General features: G+C 38.4%; 1 protein-coding gene across 1 annotated transcript in view; it reads right to left on the bottom strand.

Annotated features, from left to right (window-relative positions):
- Positions 1–5,064, bottom strand: part of LOC106531572 (roundabout homolog 2) — a gene marked incomplete at its 3' end in the record, with an annotated part of 35,128 nt that overhangs the window by 347 nt on the left and 29,717 nt on the right.

Consider the following 5,064-nt stretch of genomic DNA (forward strand, 5'->3'; position numbering starts at 1 on the left):
CACACACACACACACACACACACACACACACACACACACACACACACACACACACGTACTATAAAAAGTAAACAAAAAGAATGTCCCACATCTCTGTCCCTTATTCCACCCTGCAGGAAACAAACTATCAGAAGCAGCAAAGCCAACAGAAACTGGAAGAGATCAGCCTCTCCACAGCCTGACATATTTTCCTTACAGAGAATAAAATGTGTAACTTGTCAGGCACTGAACTTCAACCAGGAGTTACTGTTTAAAGGAGACCAATTATGGGTCCGAGAAATGTTTATGGTATGTCTGTGGGCTATCCAGACCATGTTCATTCAATTTAATGCACAAAATAATTCTCAGATAATAAAATTTCCCATTTTCTAGTTCTGCCTGCTCTGACTTCTGTTCAGAAGAGCTGTTTATGTTAATGAGCTCTGTTGGTAACGCCCTCCAAACTCCGTCCTCCAGAGCCAGCGTTTACGTTAGCATGGCTAGTAATAGCAGAAGCTCTGTTGTACAACCATATGAGACCCAGAGTCAGACCCAGAGGCAGAGTCGTGGTCGCAGCTTTTTTTTTCTCCCCCTCCTCTGTTGGAGCTCTGCGCTCACTCTGCATGCTGTTACCAGAGCAGGGAGCAGCAGCGGTCAAAATACCTCAGAAACTCAAACAAATAGGCTAAAGCTAAAAACAATAGAGGTACATGAGAAAATGTGTTCATAACGAACAAAAATAAATAATTAAACTGTTTGTGTCGGTCTCAAAGCCTGGTCTCCTGCTCTTTGGTCCAACACTCTACCCATTGCCCTATTGGAGGCTTGTTGTGGAATGAGCTGCACATTACACAATAACCGTGACAGCTTTTCATATTGAGGAGGTGGAGCCTCACCTGGGGGTTGCTAGGTAAGGGGCTGAACGCAGGTTCCGGTGGGTTGTCGTACGGCTTGTGACATCACAAAATGACGGAAGTATAAAACTTGTCATTAATATACATTAAAAAAAATACATTTACTTACAGTAAATATGCCCCTGGGTGCATTTTTTGGTCCCATGACTGTTTTTTTCAGAAGTACATACCCAAAGTTGAGTAAAAAAAAGCTTTAAAAAGTAAATAGGTCCCTTTTAATTAAGCCTAACAGTGCACAAGCACTCTATTCTGTTCTCCATTTCTAGCAACACTAAAAACAGACAAACAACCAAACATGCACATCTTGATAGAACAATCCCACATAGACAACAATGCAAGCACACAAACCAAACCTTACCGCTAACCACTGGCGGCTGGTCAATAGGGGGTGCTAGGATGCTGCCCCACCACTATTTTTGGTACAAAAAAAATTAAATAACAAAATAAAATGCCATAAGTGTTTCAAAAAATATTGTATATATGTTTTCTGATAAGTAAAATAAATAATTCAGAGTTATTGATGAGTGAACTTCCATTTTACTCATGAGCTTTTTCGTGTTGAGTCACTTCCGGTTCACGAGCTGTTCGCCGCTCCAGAGTCCCATAGATAAGTCATTGTAAGATATTGGACATGCACAGTAAGTCCCCAATGCAAAATAATAGGGTGGCCTGGGGAGCAGCATGTGGTCACCCCACAGCTGACCTCACACAACCGGTAGTGGGTTACAGTACGTAACCAACGTTTTTCAAGCATCAGGATCTGATACAGCATGGATTAAAACAGGTAAGAGAAAAGTTAAAATACTTCTGTAGTGCTTATTAATCATTTTATATTAGATATATATTTTATATTTTAATGGTGAACACAACTTAAAATAATATAATATACTGTATAATAACATATAATAGTTTACCTTAAAGATGCAACAACTTGTTGCTATTAAAATAACATTAATTGTTCTCTATATATTAAATATAGATTAGAAAGCTCACTTGCAGCCATCTTGGTGTTGAATTAAATTTGTGCATTTATTGTTTTAGGTTTGTGACGCCATCTTGAGCCATTCACATGCATCTGATCAGAGCTACACTGCTGCAGGCAGACAGGTTCCTGCAGGACAGTTCTCTGAAGCAGCTCTGAAGACCATGGAGGTTCACCCAGTGCTAAACAGGACCAAGAAGTCTGATCTAGTTCAGGAGCTGCAGTGGTGAGGTGGCTCTGTACCAGCTCTTCATGGAGAACAATCTGCAGGACACCTTCAGAGACTGTGACTCTGCTGAAGACTCTCATCACATCTCCTCTGACCACAGCTGAATCTGAGAGGAGTTTCAACACTGAAGAGAATCCAGACTTTCCTCAGGTACAACGTCACATCTCACTGCACTGACCATGCTCTATAGAGAAGAATCTGGTTAAAACAACCCTGACTTTAACCAGAGTCATGAAGATATTTGCTTCTCAGTAACAGAAGAGCGAAATTTATGTACTAAAAATAAAAACTACATGACTGTTTTATTAATTTGATTTGTTTAATAAATACACTGGCTTGAAACAACTTAGTACAAGTTTGATTGCTTTTTGAGATACGTCTATTTTGGAGTTGGAGCCCCCACTGGAGAAAAATCCACCAGCTGCCACTGCCTCTAACACACCAAAGAGCTCATGTCAAGGTTAAACTGATCACAGAAAGTTGGACTTTATTAGTCAGAACTGGTGTTTGATATCTTCAACACAATCACAGTTTGAGTTGAATGGTTTTAGGAGACTTTTGGAATGTTGGACAGTCAATATCACACAAACTTTAGAGAGTTGAATGAATGTGATACTTCTGATCCATCCAAACATCAGTCGTTTTGTCTTCTTTCACCTACTGTGTGTCTCACTACTGTAGGACTTGTTCTTTTGTCTTCAATCCTCTTAGAATGAAGCTAAAGTAAGGGAAGTTTATTTGTTTAGCACATTTTAGACAAGACAAAGACAAGACAATTCAACGTGTTTACATGATAAAAACATCAAGAAGTATATGGAAGAAAAGAAAAGTTGGACCACAGACTGAAATGAATGATTTTTCAATTCGTATTTCAAACAGAAGTTCTGAATGCTGTCTCTCCACGTTTGGTTTGGACTCTGGTTCAGTAGACTTGAACCAGAAGACCTGAGTGGTCTGGAAGGCTGATAGAACAAAAACAACTCTTTCATTTCAGAACATCATCACAGCAGCTTCTCTCTGCCGTTTATAACTTGGAGCATTGCAACCTATTTTGTTGCAATGATAATAAAAAAAAGAAGCAACATTATATAATATTGGTTTTGGAAAATTGCATCTCAGGATACACATGAACTTTATCATCGGACCAGAATTTACTTTTTCTAAGGATCGGAGTGATTAAACAGATGACATTTCTGCTGTTATTATTATGGAGGACCTCAATTTAGCTTGTTTGTCGCACTAGCACCGAGCTAATACATATAAGGCAATAAATATAGTGTCAGTGCTAGCACAAAGGCTAACAGGCTAAGCTGAGGTTCTTCTTCCATGAAGCAGCTCTGTTGTCCTCCATCCATATTTTCAGTTCCAGGCTGAGTCATTTCTACCTTCTCCTCTCTGTCAACGCTCTCTGGTTTCATTTAAAAGAGTCGATCATCAGATATTGTCCAAGATTAACCTTCAGGGTGGATATAGCTCGCTAGCAGCCTCGCACCGATGACCTAGTTGATGTCATCATTTACCCAGCATGCTTTGCGTGTAAATAAAATAGCTCCGTCCATGTTAAAATATATTTTTAAAAATGTACAAAACTAAACATCCTACAGTATTTTTACAATCTTTATTTTACAGTTAAAATAAATGTTTATCACATAAAGTCTAATGTTACAACTAATCGAGGATCCCTTTAAAAGGATTCTTTTTGTCTGAAGCCAGTTGTTAAAAGAGCTTGAAAAGCAGCTGATTTGATCCTATTGAATGTGAGCAGGCAGCTAATATTCAGATTTTCAAGTCTTCTTTCCATCACCACAGTTAACAATAGACTCTTCCTTACCCAACAAAACAATGACCATTGAGAGATAAAAAAACCACAATATCCAGCATCATTATTGTTGTTTATATATGATGAGCTGTGGGAGAGCAGAGGAAGGATCTATGATCATTTGTGGTTCGCCGTGTCTTCAGCCCGTTTATTCTCGCTCAGAAAAAAGACGTTCAAAATGACGCAATCCCCAACCCGCTGTCTCACATCTTACTGAAGTATAATCCAAGCTTAAGGTTTGTGATGATGGTGATCTTATATTTTTAAACACATGAAGGCAGGAGGAGAAGGAGGCTTCAGATACACATAAAGCTTTATGAAATTGTCTCTGTAGTCAAATGTGAGGTGAGCTTGTGTTCACGCACACGCCTCTTTGATTTGTATTGATTGTAGAGCAAAGTGACAGGCCGTCCTCTGCAGAGCGGGTGTGAATGCGTAATTATACCCTCCAACAATCCTAATTAATTCTTCATCTTTCCTCCGGATCTCCTGTTTATCTTTCATTCTCACTCTTAATTAGCACAAAGAACAGAGAAAGAAAATAAACTCTCCAGCAGAGAGGCTAAAAATAGAAACTATAATGGCCGACCATTCTTCAAAGATACGCACATCATCTTTTACTACAGAATTTTAGTCTATGATAATCTTCTTGAGAATTGATGGAGTTGTATCCATTTTGTTTAAAATCACAGATCATATTTGTGCTCTCGTGGAGCATTAGATGGTTTCAGATTTTAAATAAAGTCAGGATCTCTGACTGCTGGTGACTGGTTGGTGAACAGCATTCACATGAAACATTTAGCAGAGGCTCCTAATTGTTTTTCTACAGTTACAGAAACATACAGCCTGGTCCTTTAAATATTAAACAAGTTTTAAAAGATTAGGTGACAAATATTCTCTGAGAATCGTTGAGGGAATCTCAAACCTGTATCAACCTGGAGTCTGTATTTTGACACCCTTCAGTAGGGCTGCAACTAACTATTATTTTAATAATCGATTAATCGGTTGATTATTTTTTCGATTAATCGATTAATCGGCCAAATCATTAAAACGCTTAATTATATGAATATGAGTAGATGTAAATTAAGTTAACTCCTTAAGGATGCAAGTTATTGATAATGAATTAATCTGAAGTTGATTT

This window comes from Austrofundulus limnaeus, unplaced genomic scaffold (assembly GCF_001266775.1).
Source record: "Austrofundulus limnaeus strain Quisiro unplaced genomic scaffold, Austrofundulus_limnaeus-1.0 Scaffold651, whole genome shotgun sequence".
Classification (NCBI taxonomy): Eukaryota; Metazoa; Chordata; class Actinopteri; order Cyprinodontiformes; family Rivulidae; genus Austrofundulus; species Austrofundulus limnaeus.